Source organism: Heterodontus francisci, chromosome 5 (genome assembly GCF_036365525.1).
Source record: "Heterodontus francisci isolate sHetFra1 chromosome 5, sHetFra1.hap1, whole genome shotgun sequence".
In the NCBI taxonomy this organism is placed as follows: domain Eukaryota; kingdom Metazoa; phylum Chordata; class Chondrichthyes; order Heterodontiformes; family Heterodontidae; genus Heterodontus; species Heterodontus francisci.
In genome coordinates, this window is record NC_090375.1 from 191967625 (window position 1) to 191973459 (window position 5835).

The 5835-nt window shown below is 44.1% G+C and overlaps 1 protein-coding gene across 1 annotated transcript in view; it reads left to right on the forward strand.

Annotated features, from left to right (window-relative positions):
• The first annotated feature begins 1259 nt into the window (after positions 1–1259).
• fbxo32 (F-box protein 32) overlaps positions 1260–5835 on the forward strand; it is a 49839-nt gene continuing 45263 nt past the window's right edge. Inside the window, exon 1 of the mRNA XM_068032525.1 lies at positions 1260–1297. The gene's annotated coding sequence lies outside the window, so the exon portion shown is untranslated. The remainder of the gene's footprint in view (positions 1298–5835) is intronic.

Here is a 5835-nt window from a genome sequence, read left to right on the forward strand (position 1 = left end):
GTGGGGTTGTTAGGGCCCCTACACAGGTGTAGGATGATGCCGGTGGGAGGAGGGGATGCGAGGGGGAGCTGGGAAGGGGGCTGTAAGGGGGTGGGGGTTGCAGGGGAAGGGGGTACGGGGGGAAGATGGTGCGAGGGGGGTGTGCTGGGACGGGGTTGTGAGGGGGTGAGCTGAGAGGGTGGAGCAGGGAAGGGGACGGGGGGGGTGGAAGAGGGGGAAAGGGGAGGGGAAGGGGGGGAAAGCAGGTGCAGGTAATAAGCCATTTCCTCAGTGCCCACCATCGACGTCCGGAAAGCTCATCCACGTCCTTCCGTTGGTGAAGCATCTTTTGGCAGACTTACAGAGGTGATTACATTCGCTAAGGGTTTTTTGATGAGGTTTATATAAAGGCATACAGCATTGCCGACAGTGCGCTGCAGATGCTCTCCGAGCCATCTCCCGCGGGCGCTTTGAAGTTGCGGCCGGGGGGCCATTCGTGGATTTTTTGGGTGTTCGGGGCACCTTTTCTCAAGACTTCCCTAGGGTCCTGCTCCTCCTTCTTTACCTCAAGGAGACTAAAACTGTACATAATACTCCTGTATTCAAATCCTCTTGTCTTCCTAATTGCTTGCTGCACATCCACGTTATCTTTCAGTGACTTATGAACAAGGACACCTAGGTCCCTTTGGAAATCAACACTTCCCAACCTGGGTGATAACCTCATCTGTTAGCTAGTTTTCTAATTAGACTAACCTGGCCAATTCTAGTTGTAAAATGATGGTTCTGACGCTCCACACTCCATTGACATAAATGGAATGGTCCCCTCCCACACATGCACACACACAAGCCCTTAGTGTTAATTGAACAGTAATTGACAATGTAATTGTATGCGGGTGGTGGGAATTAACTGGGGATTTTGTTGCACTCCTACATATAGGAACAGGCTGCGAGTGCAGTGGTTGGGTTTGGAGGAGTATATTTTGTCATGTATAGCTCTGTAAATAACAGCTTCTAATGGCTGGATTTTTGTGTTGGAGATGGGGCTCCTGGTGCTGGGCTGAAAAGATAAGGGGAAAAAGCCTGCCTCTGCCTTTTTGTGCCAGCCCACTCCCCCTGGAGTGATCTTTCATTCTTTTTAAATCAAACATTCAGGAGTTGGGATCCCTGTCCCTTTAAAGATGGGTCCTGCCTCCAAGAGCTGCTGGCCAATCAGGGTTGGCAGCTCAGCAGTGCCACTGGGATGTGGTGGCCACTTCCAGTACTGCAGAGGCCTTGGCCCTAGGCCCAGTGCTGGAACCCTGGACCCAAGGTGATTGAGGTAGGGTTGCTGGGGCCAGTCTAGAAAGCCTTGGGAAGGGGAGGGTGGTCCATTGAGGTAAACTGGTTCCTGGCAGGGGTCCTCTGTGGGCCACAGATTTCCCATAGAGGAGGAACTCCCCCAAGCCTACAGGGAGAGTGCCTTGTGTTACAAGGTGATTTCCCTGTGTGGTGTGAGCAACTGCAACCATCCCCACCTGCAAGATCCTATTGGTGGGAAGAGGCCCAGGTGGCTGTTAAGCCACTTAAGGGCCTCAATTGGCCTTTCTTGCCCCAGGCAGGTTGCTTGTTGATGGATCCTCTGATTCCCCCCCCCCCCCATTTCCTCCCCTCCCAGGCCACCTGTTGTGATACTCCATGCCCCCTGCTTCAGGGGGACACAAAAACTCCTGGCCTAAGTGTGTACAGATTAGGCTCCAATTCTATCCTCACTGCCTGGTTTTCTGGAACACTTAAACCCAGGGAAAACATCACAGAACACTTTCCAGTGAAAGGTCACAGACCTGAAATGCTAATTCTGTTTCTCTCTCTCCAAAGATGTTGCCAGACCTGTTGTGTGTTTCCAGAATTTTGTTTTTATTTCTGATTTCCAGCATCGGCAGTATTCTGCTTTTGCCCATGATATGCTCAATTATATGGTGGTGAACTTCAGTGCTAAAAGCTTTATAGAGATAATGGGCTACCAGATGCATTGTATCTGCAATGACAAGGATTCAAGCACGTGGCACAAGTTTATCTGAGGCTAGCTTAGATTTTTTTTTTATTATTCATCTTTCATGGTTCTATTTCAACATAAATTTGTAGCTTGCTCAGTCTGATAAGTGTTTGACATGGCCAACTAAAGGTCATATTTGCAATTGGAGATCTACATATATGACTGAAACTGCAGCTGGAAAACATTAAGTGTAGGCATTCCATTCCACCCAGTTATATAGGAGGAGGCCATTCAGCCCCTTGAGCCTGCTCTGCCATTCAATGAGATCATGGCTGATCTGTGACCTAACTCCATTTACCTGCCTTGTTTCTAGAACCTTTATATCCTGGCCTAACCAAAATCTATCAATCTGTTTTGAAATTTTCAATTGACCCCCCCCCCAGCCTGCAACAGCTTTCTGGGAAGGGAGTTCCAGATTTCCATACGCTTTGTATGAGGAGGTTCTTCCTGGCATCACTCTTGAATGGTCTGGCTATAATTTTAAGGTTATCCCCCCTTGTTCTGGACTCTCCACACCAGAAAAAATAGTTTCTCTTAGCTACCAACTCCTTTAATCATCTTGTACCTCAATTCGATCACCCCTTAATCTTGGTTACTTGGCGTAATACAAGCCTAGTCTATACAACCTGTCCTCATAATTTAACCCTTTTGGCCCTGGTATCATTCTAGTGAAAAGTGTGTAATCAGTAACTAATATTGACTGGGGTCTTTTTTTTAAAAACCTGCATAAGAGATAGGAGCAGGGGTAGGCCTCTCGAGTCTGCTTTGTCATTCAATACGATCACCTTCCTGCCTGCCCCCCATAACCATTGACACCCTTGTAGATAAAAAAAAAATCTGACTTATTCAAACAATTTCTGTCAAGAAGGTTGCCAAAGAACCCCATTCAGACAGGTTTGATATTCTAACCAGCAGTGTGAAAGCAATGGTTTTAACACAAGTCTATTGAACAAAATTTATGAGCCCAGATTTTGCGTTAGGAATACAGATAAAGCTATCAGCCCTCACATATTAAAGAGTAAATTGGACAGCAACATTTGATGTCTGCACATGCACAGTTAAATGTAGAAATCAGGATGTTGCTGTCCTGTTCCTCTACAAGCTTCACTACACTGTTACTTCGCTGAGACCCATTATTCACCTAAATGTAATAGTGTGAAGTTGTGATACTATCCCACTAGATACTCACTAAACACACCAAAAAATAATTAAGGCTTGGCCATTCAAGATTGTGAATTTTTAACAGTTCTAAGTCTTTCGTATTGCCGAACAATCCCCCGGCCCTGAAAATTTAATTTACAAATGTGGTGTCTCATTCCTTCAGATTTTACTTCTTATTGGAGATTTTTAAAATTAATTTTTACTTTTTCTTTGTTTTGTTTATCTCTCTTTAAATGCAGTTTTCTCTTTTTATTTCACTTTCTGTACATAATTTTACATTGAATTGAATATTCTAATTTATATTTCCTGGTTTAGTCTCTGTGTTTCAGTGAGAGTTCTTCAATCTGATTATTTGTTGCTTGCGCTGTATATATAGGTTCCAGATCCCCTATGGAGGGTTCCCCACTGTTTTGGTTTTCTAATTACTGTAAATCGCAGTGTAAAATTCTACAAAGTCTCCAGGCAAGTGTAATGAACAGCAAGCATCATTCATTTACCAATGACTGCAAATGTGTCGATGAGCAGAGAGAACTTGGTGTTCAGAAATACAAATTCTTAAAGGTAGCAGGGCAAGTTGAGAAGGTGGTTTAAAAAAAGTGAGTTACTGGGGTTTATATATAGAGGCATCGAATATAAAAGTAAAGAGATCATGGTAAAACTTCATAAATCGCTGGTTAGACCTCAGCTGGAGTATTGTGGACAATTCTGGGCATCACACAACAAGAAAAATGTAAAGGCCTTAAAAAGGTTAGAGGTTTCCCAAGATGTTCCCAGGGATGAGGGACTCCAGTTATGAGGAGAGGTTGGAAAAGTCAGGACTGTTCTAAATGGAACAGAGAAATTTTCAAGAAGGTGAGAGGTTTTTTCAGAGTAGACAAAGAAAAACTATTTCCTCTGGGGAGTGGGTCAATAACCAGAGGTCAGAGATTTAAAATCATTAGCAAAAGGGGAGCTGAGGAGAAATGTTTTCGCTGAGTTGTCAAGATTGGGAACGCTTGACCTGTAAAGGTGGTGGAAGCTGATTCCATATATAATTTTAAAAGGGAGTTGGACCCTGTGGATGAGGAACTTACAGGGTTATGGACAAAAATGGGGGGGTGGGTGGACTAACTATGACTGCTCTTTCAATGGAGCAGCACAGGCATAACAGGCTGAATGGCCTCCTTCTGTATTGTAAGTTTCTCTGATTCTACATAAGTCTGGGCCATACTCTTAGCAAAATGATCCTGTTATAACATTGCAAGAGGTGTGACTTGGCATTTCTCTCCACATCATGAAGGACAATGGGCAAGCTTTTCCTGTGTTACTAGAGCGAGGCACTCCCATCATGTCTGCACACAGAGTTTAAATAAAATACAACCATGCGAATTAGGAGCAGGAGTAGGCCATCGTCATGATCATTCCCTCGGCAGTTTTTCTTCAGTTTTTTTTTAGCGTGTTTTTTTGGGAAAAATATTAAGTTTCTGATGTACACTAAAGAAAGGCATATTGTAATCACAAATAAAAACAAAGTGTTGTAAACACTCAGCAGATCTGGCAGCATCTGTGGAGAGAGAAACAGAGTTAACCTTCCAAGCCAGTTATGACTCTTCTTCAGAACCACTCTTTGATCTCAAAATGGTCAACTTAAAGTGAGGGAGAGACATTGGTTGCAAGAACTTCTTTATCCAGAGAGTGGTTAGAATCTGGAACTCACTACCACAGGGAGTCGGTGAGGAAAATAGAACAGATGCACTTAATGGGAGGATAGATACGCACATTGTTACGATCAGGTGAGGAGGGGTCAAAAGGCTCCCCCCTTGTCCCTCTCCTTGTTTGACTGCAACAGGATTTATTTCTTTTAAACAGCGGGTATGATAACCAATTCAGTGAGCGTTTAACCCTTTTTGTGCTATGATCACAAAAGTACCAGTCGGACAGGTTTTCTTGAGTTTAAACAGGAACGAGATTTGTTTACAACACTTAAAAATAAAACCTGATCTAAGTAAAATAATAAACTGTGCTCCAACTATGACACATAGAGACACACACAGACCCAGAGACTCGTTACAGAGTGGAGAAGAATAGATTGGTTGGAAAAGAGTCCAGAACAATAACAAAGGGTATACAGTCTGTGCAGTCTGGTAACCCAGTTATCTTCCGGGTGAACTCAGTGGTCCTGAAGCTTCTGGCTGGTAGACATGGCCGACTGGTTCAGGGTTTTCTTGGAGAGAGTGATGCAGATGGTTTTCTTCCCGTGGTCTCTGTCTGCAGCAATGATAGTCTTGGATTATTGCAGCCAGCAGGCAGGGTTCGAACTTGCAATGTCACCTAGAGCGAGAGACCGAGACGAATTGAGTCCTTCATTGGTCAATCTCTGGTGCTTGTCTCTGTAGTGAGAAGGAGCAGCTAGTTTCAAGCAGATGGTGAGACTGTCACATGATGGCCCAGTGTATTCTCTCTTTTGCAACTTAATTAGATCAGGTCTAAGAATTCCAAAATAAAAACAAGAAATGCTGGAAATACTCAGCAGGTCTGGCAGCATCTGTGGAAAGAGAAGCAGAGTTAACGTGTCGGGTCGGTGACCTGAAACGTTAACTCTGCTTCTCTTTCCACAGATGCTGCCAGACCTGCTGAGTATTTCCAGCATTTCTTGTTTTTATTTCAGATTTCCAGCATCCGCA